Here is a 17,311-nt window from a genome sequence, read left to right on the forward strand (position 1 = left end):
TCACCCAGGTTGGAGTGCAGTGGTGCGGTCTTGGCTCACTACACCTCTTCCTCCCGGGCTCAAGCCATTCTCCCACCTCAGCCTCCCAAGTAGCTGGGACCACAGATACATGCCACTACACGCAGATAATCTTTGTATTTTTAGTAGAGATGAGGTTTCACCATGTTGCCCAGGCTGGTTTCGAACTCTTGGGCTCAAGTGATCCACCCACTTTAGCCTCCCAAAGTGCTGGGATTACAGGTGTGGGCCACTGCACCTGGCCTATGTCCCTGTATTCTAAATTCTTCCTTACTTGAAAAATAATAACTATGTTGTAACCTAGAATTCTCACTCCACCACAGCTCTTCTTCCAGCTTAGCGTGGTGAGAACTTGCTGATATTTAGTGAGGAATAACATGGGCCAGCCTGGTGCTTGGAATCTGTTATTTGTATTTTCATTAAGTATTATTAACACCAACCTCCCGAAGTGGGTGCTATTATCCTCATTCTATAGATGATCTCAGAGCAGAATGGGGACTTGGTCTCACAGCTCAGAAGGGCAGAAATCAACCTGATTCGTCCCTGAATGAGAAGTCCCTGAATGCCACCATAGGATTTTTGTTCAGAGGGTTGAAGAACACATTCTAAGCTCTCCTAAGCATTTGGGTGCTTCAATATTAATGTTATCCTTTCACTTTCCCCTGTGAAACTCCGTGAATGGAAATGGAAGCCTGGATAGTTTTGCAATCTTCTACAAACTTGTTCTTGACCAGGCAGACTGGGAATTGCTTGGACATAGCAGGTAAATGACATTTCAGTAGAACCCGCTGAGTTATCATCTTTTCATGGCACAAATTCAGCAGCCTTGTCTCTCTCCATTGTCACTGTCAATAGCCAAGATCATTACAAAAGCTTGTACATCTGGTTGGGGATAAGAAATAAACTAAAGGACAAGTTTGACTTAAAAAAAAAAAAAATTCAGGGCCAGGCACGGTGGCTCATGCCTGTAATCCTAGCACTTTGGGAGGCCGAGGTGGGTGGATCAACTGAGGTCAGGAGTTCAAGACCAGCCTGGCCATCATGGTGAAACCCCATCTTAAAAAAAAAAAAAAAAAAGAAGAAGAAGGCCGGGCGTGGTGGCTCATGCCTGTAATCCAAGCACTTTGGAGGCCAAGGCGGGTGGATCACCTGAGGTTGGGAGTTCAAGACCAGCCTGACCAACATGGTGAAACTCCGTCTTAAAAATTAAAAAAAAAAATTCAGGACTAAGGCAGGATCTGTTATATTTCAAACTTGGAGAAGCTGATGCTTCATAAACATCTACAGATTATAAAGTATAAAAGCATTTTTTTAGCTGCTAATTACATATATTTAAAATGACAGAATTGCAATTCTGGGGAGACTTCTGATCTGAAAAAACAGCCAGCAGCTGCCGTGACTACAGCTGAATCCCCAGGTTGTGAAAGAGGAGTGTGGAGTGAACGAATGGACCTCAAATCACTCTGCCCAAGGATAACTTATAATGTGACATCTTACCTGTTTTGTGTAACAAAGCTGATTTTCTTTTTGAGATGGAGTCTCTGTTGCCCAGGCTGGAGTGCAGTGGCACGATCTTGGCTCACTCCAACCTCCACCTCCCAAGTTCAAGCAATTCTCCTGCCTTAGGCTCCCATATAGTTAGAATTATAGGTGTTTGCCACCACGCCTAGCTAATTTTTGTATATATATTTTTTGAGACATAATCTTGCCCTGTTGCCCAGACTGGAGTGCAGTGGTCCAAACTCATCTCACTGCAACCTCTGCCTCCTGGGTTCAAGCGATTCACCTGCCTCAGCCTCCTGAGTAGCTGGGATTACAGGTGCGAGCCATCACACTCAGCTAATTTTTGTATTTTTAGTAGAGATGGGGTTTCATCATGTTGGTCAGGTTGGTGTCGAACTCCTCACCTCAATCCACCCACCTATAATACATAAAATATATATATGAAAAAAATATATGTTTTTTAATGTCAAAAAGCTTCATGAGTGCTGAAGCATATTATGGCCAACAATGACATAAACAAATTCACATTAAAACACTGACTCTGCCTGCCACTTGAGGAATAATTGCAAGGTAGTCAGAAGTGGGAGCTGCAGGGTCACTTAGGGGTCACAAGAGTGGCTACCACCAGGGGCCAGAGGAAGTGAACATGAAGAGATGGATGTGAGACCTACTTGAAAGCAGCACTTGGCAATGTTGATAAGTTGTGGAGGGTGAAAGAAAATGAATTATCTATTAAAGTTTTCCTTCAGCTTTCTAGCAGTTGGGCAAACGAACATGCTACCCCTGAGATGAGACGTCCAGAAGGCTAACAGTTCTGGTGAGAAGGTTGGGAGTGCAGTCATGAACACATGGGTCTTTCAGAAGGAGATGCTACATTGGCGGTTGGGTACGTGGACCTGGAGCTCAGAAGTGAGGTCTGGGAAGAGATGTGAACCTGGTTACACACACCACAGAGCTATGAGATTACATGGATGAGAAGGTGAAGGATATGAAGAGGGGAGGGCCTGAAAGAGAACCAGAGGTATCCATCATTCAGGGCCAGGAACGGAGTGAGGATGACAAGAGGCCAACGAGAAGTGGCCCAGGAGATGGGAGAGCTTGGGATGAACTGCATCACATTCTACTTAGAAGTCAGGTGAGGTGAGTTAGCAACATGGGGGTCATTGGGGACCTCAGCAAGGAAAATATATTTGGAGTGGTGGGAACAAAAGCCAAGTTGAAGTGTTTTTTTTTTTTTTAAAGACGGGGTTTCACCATGTTGGTCAGGCTGGTCTTGAGCTCCTGACCTCAGGTGATCCGCCCGCCTTGGCCTCCAAAGTGCTTGGATTACAGGAGTGAGCCACCACGCCCAGCCAGTTGAAGTGGTTTAAAGAGTAAATAGCGTAACTCTGGCTGCAAGATTGGGGCACTAACATACATTTTTTTCTTGTTAATCAGTCTTGAATCATAGTTTATATATCATCACCCATTTTAGGCATAAAGCTCAATGAACTTTGATAAGCATATATCCTTGTGAATCCAGCACCCCAGTCAACATATAGAAAACCCTGTCACTCCAGGAGTGCAGTGATTTTTAAATGTCACTATAGATTCCTTTGTTCTGTGATTTTATAGAAATGGAACCATATACTATGCACTTTTTGTGCTTGACTTCTTTCACTTGGCATGCTTTTGAGATTCATCCATGTTGTTATATGTATCAGTTCATTCTTTTTTAATGCCAAATAGTATTTCATTGTGTCTTAGTCCATTTGGGTGGCTATATCAAATCACAATAGACCAGGTGGCTCATAAACAACAGAAATGTATTGCTTACAGTGCTGGAGGCTGCAAAGTCCAAGATCAAGGTACAGAAAGATTTGATGTCTGGCAAGGGCCTGCTTCCTGGTTCCTAGATGGCCCTTTCTTGCTTTGTCCTCATGTGGAAGAAGTGGGGAGGCAGTTCTTTGGGGTCCCTTTTATAACGGTGCTGATTTCATTCATAAGGGTTCTACCCTTATGACCTCATCACCTCCCGAAGGTCCCACCTTCTAATATCATCAGCTTGGGGGTTAGGTTTCAGCACACAAATTTTAGGGGAATGCAGACATTCAGATAACAGCATTTAGATAGATACTATAATTTAATTATCTGCATATTTTTAATGGACATAATTGAGTTGACTCTACACTATGAAAGCAAATACAATTCTGCATTAGACAGTCTAGTAAGAAGAAACACAATATAATGAGAAAAAAATATAATCATTATGACAAATGGCGACAAAGCATTTGGAAACACTTAACACCCTAACTTGATAAGGAACTTTTGCTAGAAACCCATAACATCATGCTTAGTGGTAAAATATTATAAGTATCTCCATTAAAGTCAAGACTTGTTATTAAAGATGCCTGCTATCACCAACACCAACATTTTTCTAGATATTGCAGACAGTGAAATGAGTCAAGAAAGAGAACCGAAGTATGAATATTCAAAAAAGATAAAGACAACATCTAGAAAATTAGGGAATGAATGAGTAAACTGCTATAGCGAATAAAGGAGATGAACAGGATAGCAAGGTTCAAGGTAACTATTCAAAAATTAGTAGCTTTGCTATATAACAGCAGTGGTAAAGTAGAAATCAGAATAAAAATCCCATTTACCATATCAGATAAAAAAATCTAGAGATTAATAGAGGTGCAAGAGTAGGAAGAAAACCACAGAACTTTAGCGAAAATGCAGAACACAACGACTACGGCGTCACATTATTAGAAGACAGACTCAGTATGGCAAAGACACTAATCTCCCCAAATTAATCCGTAGTTCTAATGTAATCCCAATCCCAATTTGGCAAACTAATTCTAAGGCTTTTCTGGAAGAATAAATGAGTAACATGGGAAAAGTATTTTTGAAAGAGGGGAAAATGAGAAACAATTAGTCCTATAGTTAAACTCTGTGGCTCTGGCTCAGAAATAGAAAAATCAACAGAGTAAAAAACTGTCAAGTAATAAAATCTGTGAGAGTTCATTGTGTGATTAGTGTGCCACCTGAAATTTGGGGAAAGGATAGACTAGGTGGGTGTTGAGGCTGTTCTTTGGTAAGAAGTAGTTCTCTACTTTGTACCCTGAACAAATTTCAGATAGATCAAACTGATAAATTTAAATGATAAAGCCACAAAAGCACTGGAACAAGATACTGGAGAATATATTTTATATCCTTGAGTGAGGAAAGGACTTCTCAAACAAGACAAAAGATCCAGAAAGTAGCAATTTAGTCATAAAGTAGAAATTTAAAGATTTGATTCCATAATTTTTTACTACCCATATAAAATATTTGCACAATGCATAACAAAGTAATGTATCAGAGACATGTGCCAGGAGAGGTAATCACTGTGTCCCACCATCAGGGACAGAAGGTTGTGTGAACAACCCCTCAAAAAAGGCCTTTGTCCCTGTGGTCCTGTGATTCCAGGAAGCTGCCTCACCAGGACCCAGATACGAAGTCATCTTGCCCACCCACCCACTCAACAGATGAATCATGAACGCTTGATATGTACCTCTCACTGCCCTAGATTCTGAAGAATAACATGTAAGAAAAGGTGTTTCCTTTGGAAGGTGGCCATCTATCTGGGGAGACAAATACCATAAGCTGGCAGCAGAGACCTCCACTGCATTCTGCAGCACAAAGGGAGAAGAGACTCGCTTTGCCCTGGGAGCTCTGATAAGCCTGGAACTGGGTTCCACACATTACTATAGTTATTTTGTTGCTCTTTGATGATGTTTGCTTTATTTAATCATTGTAATCAACCATTTTTCTAGCAAGGGAATAACTTTATTTGTCCTCATGAAACTTAGAAAGCTCTTTAAAAACAAATGAAAAAAAGAATACACCCATGTATTTGGCACTCAGATCAAGAAATCCAATTCTCCCAGCACTCCAGAGGCCACAGGCCCCTTCTAATGAGCATAGAGGAATTTCGTCTATATACTCTCTTAATTTTCTTACTGTTATATTTTTTGTATTCATATGTGTGGCATCCATGATCAATTTATTTTGAATGACCAACTACCCTTGTGAAGAAATTAACATCCTTTAGGACTGAAGTTCTGTATTTGGCTTTTAGGTACATACAAGTTCAAAGCAAATTCTTGCCATCTTTTTTTGTTCTGTCCCTAGCCTGCTCTTTTCTCTTGGACGTTAAGAAACCCTTCTAGATGTGCGCAATCTAGCACCAGTTAAGCAGGAAACCATTCTCTTCCTGAACAGTTCAACCACAGTTTTGTCATGATGATCCATCAGATTCTCACGAAGGCCTCTTTGCCTGGTACTTTCTAGAAAAAATAAAAGCTTACTTTTATTATATGTCAAAATCAGCACCGACACAGAAAATCCCAGTGAAGAAAAGCCAAACAATTGCTTAATTTATTTTGCTAAGAATCACCAAGCCCCAACAATCAAGTGGATCATGGGAGGGAAGTAAAAAACCCCAAAGAAAAGGAAAGGTGCCTGTGTTCCCCCAACCCTACCCACTTCTGTTTTTCTTGGCTTTGGTTCTGAGCACAGCCCTTCCAAATTCCAATCTGTCACCCTGAGGAAGTTTTGCGTTGACATGATCAATGATGACATTGACATAGATTGAACTCTAAAAGGAAGGTAATATCTCACACTGCAAAGTGCTGAAGTAACAGAAACTTTTCTAAGTTCTAGGAGTGCATTTAATCCTCTCAACAATCTATGATTTGGGTATGGCCGGCGTCCTCATTTTATGGACGGTGACACTGACACACGCTGTTAGGCATGTTGCCAACAGTCACAAAGGACGAGGATCCAACCCAGACTGCCTGGCTCCAAAGGCTGTGTTCTTTTCTTTTTTCAATTTGTATTTACTTATCTATTTTTACCTTTTAAAAAATGATTTTTACTTTTATTTTGGATTCAGGGGTGCATCTGCAGGTTTGTTACATGAATGTATTGCATGAGACTTAGGTTTGGGGTCTGATTGATCCCATCGCCCAGGTAGTGGGAATGGTACACAAGAGAGAGTTTTTCAGCCCCTATTCCCTCCCTCCTCTGCAATCCAGTAGTCCTCAGTGTTCATTGTTCCCATCTTTATGTCCATGTGCACCTAGTGTTTAGCTCCCACTTATAGGTAAGAACATGCGATATTAGGTTTTCTATTCCTGTGTTAATTCTCTTAGGATAACTGCCTTCAGTTGTAGTCATGTTGCTGCAAAGGACATAACTTTATTCTTTTTTTTTATGGCTGAGTAGTATCTCATGGTATATGTATACCACTTTTTTTTTTAAAATCTAATCCACTGTTGATGGGCACCTGGTTGAATCCATATCATTTCTATTATGAATATTGCTGCAATAAACATCCAAGTGCAGGTGTCTTTCTTATAGATTGATTTGTTTTCCTTTGGGTAAATACCCACTAATGGGATTGCTGGGTCACTTGGTAGTTATGTTTCAGGTTCTTTTTTTAATTTTTTTTAAGACAGGGTTTCACCATGTTGGTCAGGCTGGTCTTGAACTCCCAACCTCAGGTGATCCGCCCGTCTTGGCCTCCAAAGTGCTTGGATTACAGGCCTGAGCCACCACGCCCGGCTGTTTCAGCTTCTTTGAGAAGTCTCCAAGCTGCTTTCCACAGTGACTGAACTAATGTATATTCCCTCCAGCAGTGTGTAAGTTTTCCCTTTTCTCCACAGCCTCACCAGCATCCATTGTTTTTTTGCAAAGTCTGTGCTCTTACTCACTTTACTGCCCCCAGCATAATACAGGGTGGCAAAGGAGGAGTGACACGTCTTTATGTGCTCAAGACAGCCTGTGGCAGACCAAAGTCTACTGTGCATCCTGAAGATCATTGCTCAGATCCATGTATTAATGTTTCTGAATACTGGAAGGTGTGCTAGCGGCTGGGGACCAGGAATGAGTATAGCACAGTCTTTGCTAGCAAGGAGTCTTTTAACAGAGGAAAAACACAGGGCAGGATGAGCTCAGCTGCACAAGACTCTGAACATAAAGACCAGATTCTATTTGGAGCTGTTGATTCAAAGAGCAAAAGGAGATGGTCATTAGCATATCAGGCATAGAAGCCACATTTCCCATGGGCGAAAATGAAGAATGTTCTGTAATGATCCTTCAAGCTCTACCTCCCTGTGTTCCTCACTAGTGTTCATGGTCCTGTTAAGGCATGGGACTTACTGGTCAAATGCTGTGATCAAGCCAGCAAAGCTTTACCAGGCAGGCAAAACAAGATATCTGGCATTATTTGGATGCATCACATGACTGCAGTTTATTGTGCTGAGTAAAAATATTACACACAACCTGGGTATGGAATCAAAACAAACTAGAAAAAGCAAAAGCCACTAAATGTCCCAGCTAGCAAAGAGACTGCACTCCAAATGTGAGGGATCCTGGACAGGAACCACAGTCCATGTTTACGGAATATAACAGGAGAGCTAGATGCTTTGGTTTTTTGGGAAAGTATTTGGCCTAACCTAGTCACAACACAGATATTTTCTAACTCAGGGATTCGTGAGTTATTATCACAGATTGCTCATGGTTATTACCGAAGGTTGCTCTGTCTCTTTGACAACCAACCATGTTGCCGGGCAACAACTTCCTTGTTGATTTCATTTCTCCTCTTATCATTGTCTCGGTAACTTCGGCAAATCTATCCCTATTCTGTTCCCTCCCACACATAATAAAGTCCCTTTACATTCCTGAATTACCAGGCAGCAGAAGTAAAAAGTGATAGATTCAGCAGGCTTAATTATAAGATAAGACGTTGGATGTTTTACTGCTATTTCTGCGGTCTCAGCTTTAGTTTGCGTTTGAAGCATTATGGGTCAAAATTCCTATTAATTTTTGAAAATGCCATCTGTGAGGCCTGTGGCAGAGCAAGCAGTTATACTGGGAGAAAGCAAAGATAGAATTTCAGAGTTCAGGTTCATGTGCTGTAAGTGATTTGGTCAGAACTGGATTTTCCTGGAGAGCAGGAAGGGTATGATAACCTTTGAATTTTCAACAAGAAGCAACAAGGCATGTTTCCTTTTTATAATGGTAAAAATGTTGGAGGATTCTTTGTTTATTGTACCTGAAACTAGGCTCATCTAAGCCAAAAAGCAGTGTTGATAGTCTACAGCTGTCCCTGCAGGAGTCCAGTTCCTCTGCTTCCAGAGATCTTGCTTATCCTCTGACTAATGCCTGAAATTCCATGGCCAAGCTACACCCTGTTACCTTAAAATCTTAAGTTCTGTTTACTATAAAAATGCTTACTACAGGAATGATGGTCTTTAACCTACATCTTAGTAAAGATTAGTCATTTAGACCTTTGTAGGAATGAAGAATCTGAGAGCAAGATATGAGTGGCAAGAAAGAATGAAGGCACTGCACTTTGGATAAAATGGCAAAATAGGCTGGGCGTGGTGGCTCATGCCTGTAATCCCAGTGCTTTGGGAGGCTGATGCGGGTAGATAACAAGGTCAGGACATTGAGACCATCCTGGCCAACATGGTGAAACCCAGTCTCTACTAAAAATACAAAAATTAGCTGGGCATGGTGGTGCATGCCTGTAATCTCAGCTACTTGGGAGGCTGAGGCAGGAGAATTGCTTGAAGCAGGGAGGTGGAGGTTGCAGTGAGTCAAGATTGGGCCACTGCACTCCAGCCTGGCAACAGAGCAAGACTCCATCTCCAAAACAATACAAAACAAAAACAGACTTTGGAGGAAACACTGGCCTAAGACTGTCCTAATTTGAGCACCCTAGTTGTCCAATGACTTACGTAAATAGCTGAATGCACAGATATCAGACAATACAGACTTATTTTGATTCCTCCTTCTTTTTCACCAGCACCCCATCCTCATCAACCACAAAGCTGTAGAGAATTACAGATTCCCTTCCTCCTAAACTGATTCTAGACCATGCACATAACAAAAGATCAAAATACTTTGAGCAAAAACTGAAAGAACTGAAAGAAGGGACAGATAAACCCACTATCATAGTAAGAGATTGTAGCACATCTCTCTCAATAAATGATAGAACAGACAGAAAATAAGTAAAGATATAGAAGACTTGAACAATACTATCAACCAAATTGGCCTAACAGACATTTCCAGAACACTCCACCCACCCAACAACAGCAGAATACACATTCTTCTCAAGGTACATGGAACACTGAGCAAGATATACCATATTTTGGACCACAAAACAAGTCTTAATACATTTAAAATTATACAAATCATATGAAGTTTTTCTCTGACCACAATAGAATTACATTAGAAATCAGTAACAGAAAGATATCTAGAAAAATCCTCTATGTAAAAATTAAACAATGTACTCTAAAGTAACCCATAGGAGAAAAATAAAAAGAAATCAAAAGCACTTTGAAGTAAATTTAATTTTGAAAAAAAAAATGATGTATTAAAATTTGTGGTATACAGCTAAAGTAATGCTTAGAGGGAAGTTAAAGTATCAAATGTCTATGATAGAAAAAAAAAGGTCTCAAATTGATGGTCTAAGCTTCTATGCTTAGAAGGTAGAAAAGAAAATATATGCCAAGTAAGCAGAAGAAAGGAAATAATAAATATAAGAGCTGAAGTCAATCAAATAGAAAGCAGAATTAAAAATAGAGAAAATCAACAAAGCTAAAAGCTCGTTCTGTAAGAATATATATAAAATTGACAAATCTCTAGCCAGATTGAACAGGAGAAAAAGATGCAAATTACAAATATCAGAAATGAGACAAAGGACATCACAAGAGATTCTACAGACAATAAGAAAATATAATTACAAACTTTATACTGATGCTAATTCAAAAACTTAGGTGAAATGAGTACATTTATTGAAGATAAAAATTACCAAAACACACTAAAAATAAATCAATAATCTAACTATCAGTTAAAGGAGTTGAATTTGCAACTAAACATCTTCTCATCAAGAGAACTCCAGGCCCGGATAGCTTTCATTGCTGAATTCTACTGAAAATTTAAAGAATACATAATAATTCTATATCAACTCTCCTAGAAAGTTGAAAAGAATGAAACCCTTTCCACTAATTACATGAGGCCAGTATTACCAAAACTAGACAGACATTACAAGAAAGGAATACTAGACAACAAGATATAATATGATGCAGATGCAAAAATTATTAGTTAAATTTTAGCAAGTCAAACACAGCCATATACAAAAAGATAATACCTACTGATCCAATGGGGTTTACCTCAGGAATGCAAGGTTGGTTTGACATTCAGAAATCAATCAAAACACAATTTAAAAAAAAGAATTAAATTCACCATATTGACAGATTAAAAACAAAAGACTATATTCATGACTATCTCAATATAATCATCTTAATAGACACAGAAGAAGCATTAAAAAAAATTAAACATCTATCATACTAACACTCTACCTCAACAAACTAGAGAGAGAAGAGAGAGCCCATACCTGTAATCTCAGCACTTTGAGAGGTGGAAGTAGGAGGATTGCTTGGGGGCCAAAAGTTCGAAATAAGCCTGAACAACACAGTGAGACCCTGTCTTTACAAAAAAATTTAAGAAGTAACCAGGCATGGTGGCTGCACCTGTAGTCCTACTTACTTGGGAAACTCAGGTGGAGGACTGCTTGAGCCCAGGAGTTCAAGGCACTGTGAGCTATGATTGCACCTCTGCACTCCACCCTGGATGACAGACTGAGACCCTATCTCTGAAAAGAAATAAAGAAAGAAAGAAAGAAAGAAAGAAAGAAAGAAAGAAAGAAAGAAAGAAGGAAGGAAGGAAGGAAGGAAGGAAGGAAGGAAGGAAGGAAGGAAGGAAGGAAGGAAGGAAAGAGAAAAGAAAAGAAGGAAGGAAGGAAGGAAAGAAAGAAAGAGAGGACTTCCTGAACCTGATGAAGAACATCTACCAAAAAACCTACACCCTAACATACTTAATGGTGAAAGATTGAATACTTTTACCCTATGACTGAGAACAAGGCAAGGATGTCTTTTCTCATTTACTTCTATTCAGCATCATATGGTGGATTTTAACCAGTGCCACAAAAAGAAAGAAATAAAGGCATCCAAACTGAATAGAAAGAATTAAAATAGCCTTTATTCATAAAAACACAACAATCTATGTAGAAAATCTAAGGAAAATACAAAAAGCAACCTAACAAAATTTCAGAATGAAAGGGCAATATGCAAAGCATCAGTCTTAAAATCGTTATTTCTATACATTCACAATGAGCAGTCAGAAGTTGAAATTTAAAGATATCACTTGCATGAGCATCAATATAAGATACTTATTCAAAAATCTGACAAAATACATTTAAGGTGTGTACACTGAAAACAACAAAATGGCTCATTGAAAGCAAAGAAAACAAAACAAAAATGGTGAGAATTACCATGCCTGTGGACTGCGAGATTCAATACTGTTAATAGGTAAATTCTGCCCAACTAGATCTGTAGATTAATGCAATTCCAGTCAGAATCTTGTCAGCCTACTTGTAGAAACTGAAAAGCTACATCTAAAATTTACATGGAAATGCAAAAAATCTAGACTAGGTCAAAGCAACTTTGAAAACGATGTAAAATGTTGGAGGCCTTAAAATATTTTATTATTATGTTTTTTAGCAGACATGATGTCTTGCTATTGAGCCCAGGCTGGTCTCAAACTCCTGGGCTCAAGAGATCCTCTTGTCTCAGCCACCCAAAGTCCTGGGATTATAGGCATGAGCCACTGTGCCCAACCTAAATGCCTTACTTTAAGATATGTTATAAAGATCCGGTAATGAAAGTAGTGTGATATTCAGATTAAGGATATAGATAGATAGATAGATACATAGATAGATAGATACACACACACACTTATATATGTATTCATATGTATGCAATTATATATGTGTGTGTATATATATGTATTCTATATCATGTATACACATGGAGCAGAATAGAATCCAGAAATAGACCCACACATATATGGTCAATTGATTTTTAAAAAATGTGCCAAGGCAATTCCATGGGGAAAGTAAAATCTTATCAACAAATGGTTCTGGGGCAATTTGACAGCCATATGCAAAAATATGAATCTCAACACTGTTCCTTGTGTATAATTTTAATATGCAAAAATGAAGTACAGAATGAAGCACAGACCCAAATGCAAGAGCTTAAAAAAGCATAACTTCTAGAACAAAACACATAAGAAAATCTTCGTGACATTGGGTTTGTCAAAGAAATCTTTAGTGTGACATAAAACAAACTATTCTTTTTTAAAAAACAGTATATTGGATTTTATCAGAACAAAAAACCTCTTTGCTCCTCAAAAGCAAGCCATAGACCAGGAGATAATATTTGGAAGACATATATTTGACACAGGACTTGAATGTAGACCATATAAAGAATACTACATGATAAAAAGACAAACAGCCCAATTTATATATTTGTTTTTAAGTTTCATAGAGGTATGAGGTACAGATGGAGTTGTGTGATACAGATTTATTGCATAGTGGTGAAGTCAGGGCTATTAGTGTACCCGTCACCTGAATAGTGTACCTTATCCCCAATAGGTGGTATTTCATTCTTCACCCCCTTCCTACCTCACACCTTTCGGAGTCTCCAATATCTATTACTCCACTCTGTCAATGCATATCTACTTTTTAAAAAATGGGCAAAAGATGTGACCAGACACTGCATCAGAGAAGATACACAGATGGTAAATAAGCATATGAAAAGATGCATGTCCATACTTAATGGTTGACTACTTTCACCCTATGATCAAGAACCAGGCAAGGACCATCATTAGTCATGTAACGATCGTCATTAGGGATATGCAAATTAAAACCGCCATGAGATATAGACCCACTAGAATGGTTAGAATTAAAAAGACTTACCACACTAAATGTATTCTTCTGGGGGGACTGTCAACTAGTACACTACTTTGGAAAACAATTTCTTTTTTTCTTTTAGAGATGGGGTCTTGCTATAGTGCCTAGGCTGGACTCAAGAGTTCCTCCCACCTCAGTCTCCTGAAGTTCTGGGATTACAGGCATGAGCAACTGTGCCTGGCTTGGAAAACAATTTTCTAAAAAATTAAATGTATACCGGACATGTGACCCAGTCATTCCACTTATATTAATAGGTGTTTACTAGAAAAGGAAACATAGACCCATACAAAGTATGCACAAGTTAATAGCAGTTTTATTTGCAATAGCCAAAAACTGAAAACAACCAAAATGTCTATCAACAGGAAAATGAATAAACAACTTGTGATATAGTCATGCGGTGAACTACTACTCAGCAAAAAATAAAAAATAAATAAAATTATTGATAAACTTTATAACATGGATGAATCCAAAAATACCTATGTTGAGTGAAAGAAGCAAGAGAAAAAAAGAGTATATATTATAGAATTCTTGTAATTGCTAACCAATCTGCGGTGACAGAAAGCAGGTCGATGGTTGCCTCGGCTGGGGAAGGGAGAGAGGGAGGGATTATAAAAGGAATGAAGAAATGTGAGGGGCTAATGGCTATGTTTGCCCTCTTGATTGTGATGATGATTTCACAGGTGTATACATATGTCAAAACTCAGCTGGGCACAGTGGCTCACTCTTGTATTCCCAGCACTTTGGGAGGCTGAGGCAGGCAGATCACCTGAGGTCAGGAGTTTGAGGCCAGCCTCACCAACATAGAGAAACCCCGTCTCTACTACGGGTATGGTGGCACATGCCAGGAATCCCAGCTACTCGGGAGGCTGAGGCAGGAGAATTGCTTGAACCCAGGAGGCAGAGATTGTGGTGAGCCGAGAACGTGCCACTGCACTCCACCCTGGGCAACAAAAGCTAAAAAGAAAAAAAAAAAAAACCTAACTCAGCAAATATGTACCTTAAATATGGACAGTTTATGATATGTGAATATACCTCAACAAAGGTGTTAAAGAAATCTCTGTCTCCAACCCATTCCTTCTTTTTTTTTTTTTTGAGGTGGACTCTCACTGTTACCCAGGGTGGGGTGCAGTGGCGTGATCTCAGCTCATTGCAACCTCCGCCTTCCAGGTTCAAGTAATTCTCCTGCCTCAGCCTCCCGAGTAGCTGGAATTACCAGCCCCTGCCATGACACCCAGCTAATTTTTGTCCTATTATCCGCTGATTTAAGGAACGATGAGAGCTGTATGTGCCAGAAACTTCACATACATTATCTTATTTAATCTTTTCATTCATCTTTCAAGGTAAGTGTTATTACCCTCATCCTCGTTTTCAGACAGTACTTGCCCAAGTTTGCACAGCAGCACCAGAAAAAGCTCCATGTCTGCCTAATTGTATGACCTCTTCACAATCCATCCTTGAGTAATCTAGTCAGCCTGACATTCACAGTGGCTCCCAAGTTCATCTTCCCAGCTATGTCTATTGATACCTATATCTTATAGGGTCTACACTGTTGAGCTAATATAAAGTTGCCATTTTTGTAGGTAAAAAATGGTGAAATACGGACAATTTCAAGTGGTTCAGCTATATATGTGTGTGTATATATATTGGTGTACATTTACATTTAAAAAGATACATGTACATGTTTGTATATTACATATACATACATATATTTGCAGTAAGTCTTAACTTCACCAATAGGTTTTTGGAAACTGCAATTTTAAGTGAAACGATGTATAATGAAAATGAGTTTTTTTCTCCTTTATGTTATAACAAAATGATGTGAATGAAATGATGTTATTGGAGGAACTGCTACACATTGCCAGTTCTCTTGAAGTCAAAGTGGCTTGGACAGTTATTGTATATATATATGTCTCCTCATATACGTGTCTGTTGGTATATATTCTGTGTCGGTAGCTCTCCTCCAAGGTGATTTTGCCTTCAACCCCAGGGGACAGACAGACATTGGTCTGGAGACATTCCGGTTGTTATGACTGGGGTCGGGGTGTCACTAGCATGCGGCTACACAGCCTACAGTTCACAGGACAACCCCCGCAACAAAGAATTATCTGGCCAAAATGTCAGTTGTGCTGCGGCTGCGAAACCATCTCCTATACTGAAGCAGAACTGTGGATGCCCCGTGTTCTTTATGGAATGCCGATTTCTGCCATCTGCACCTGTTGGAATACTGCTTAACCTCCAAGATGCCCTCAGTGCCCTCTGCACTTGGATCTTTTCCTGATGGAGCGGCATCCTTACTCACGTCCTTGGCCCTCCATTGCTAGTTAACATGCACCACATATTACTTCTTTGAGTTACCATTAATGTTTCTGCCTTCAAGCTGCAAATATAATAGACTTACCGTAAACTCCACGAGGGCAAATACCCACTTCTTGCTTATCTTTGTACCTTCTTCAGACCCTAATAATTTAACTAAAATACAAAGCAGACCATGAAAAGGAATAGAATATCAAAGATAAGGTACTAGACTTATTTGACTAAACAAAAAGATTAATTCTGGTCAAGACTTCTCCTAAGAGATTGCGTTGAACCTGTCCTGTTCCTAGCAAATTTTTTCTCTGACAAAGTACCAACTCTTTTGCAATTATGTGTGAAAGTGTTCAAGCTTCCAACTGTGTGAGTATTTAGGGATTTTTAAGACTGCTAAGTTAATTGGAGTGATGGCTTCTCTGCGATGCTAGATTTTATAAAATTAAGGACCGCACCTGAATTCTGGAGCACAGTGCAGCGTCGGAAAGATGATGGAAGGCTGCCTCTGTGGGTAATAAGGCATAGCATTGCCTAGCTGGGGGTCACTGAGGCCTGTGGCATTGACTCTGTGATGATAATTGTGAAACAGTCTCTACATATTTGAGAGGCACTCCCTTTCACAGAGTAAGAAAAGCTAACCTGTAGGACAGTCAGCAACCCCCATTACACAATTGTAACCTCAGGCATAAGTTCATAGAGTTCCCAGAATCACACTCCACATCCTTCTTGGGAGTTCCCTTCTTTCAAAAACCTCCGGACTCTTTGCTGTCTCAGCAGAGACTGAAGGGAGGGAGGGAGAGGCCCAAATCCTTAATCAGAAACTTCCTGACCACACCTGTGCCTTACCGTCTCATGGGTAGCACCTGTTCCGCAGAATAGATACCTGAGTCACCCTCTTACTAATCCTCCTCCGGCTGACTCCCAAGGCTCTCAACCCTGCTCTGTCCTCACCCGCCTTCATCATGGGAGAGCTCACCTTCTCTCACCCAGCCCATGGGAACAGCCTGTGATTCAACCCCATTGCGGCTGCCGTTCACAATACAGAATTCTAATCCTTGGAAATTGCTCTTTTGACTGAAAATCTTTCATGACTCTCCATCACCTACAAATCACTAAGGCATGATTATAACTCCAAGTACTACTCTGTTTTCCCCATGCCAGGTGTTCCTCTTTCTGTCTTCTCTCCCACCACACCCAGGGACACCCCTGGTATACAGGAAAACAAACCCAAAGATGAAAAACTGCTGATTTTGTTGCCGTGGTTTCTAAGGGCAGCCTCGAGGTAGGCATATTTGGGTCTTTCTGATTGCAAACCCTTGATAAGACTGGCTTAGCCTGAAAGATGAGATGCTGTGAGTGGTGGGGGAGGAATTGGCGCACAACTGAGGAAGGCAGGAAGGGAGTGAGGTCCTCTGTGCTACAGTAAGAATGGGTGGAGGAACCAGAGAGCAGAGATAACTTGGGCCAAGTTGTCCTCTGACCAATCCATTGCCTAGGGCAGCCTGTCATCCAATAGTCCTGGGCACAAACAGAACCTTGAATAGACGGACTTATGTGGGAGTCAGGCTTGAAGGGGAAGCTGTGCTCATCAATGGAAGTTGAATAGAATGAAATTGATAGAGAATTGATTTTCACTTA

The sequence above is a fragment of the Cebus imitator genome, unplaced genomic scaffold (genome assembly GCF_001604975.1).
Source record: "Cebus imitator isolate Cc_AM_T3 unplaced genomic scaffold, Cebus_imitator-1.0 Scaffold231, whole genome shotgun sequence".
In the NCBI taxonomy this organism is placed as follows: Eukaryota; Metazoa; Chordata; class Mammalia; order Primates; family Cebidae; genus Cebus; species Cebus imitator.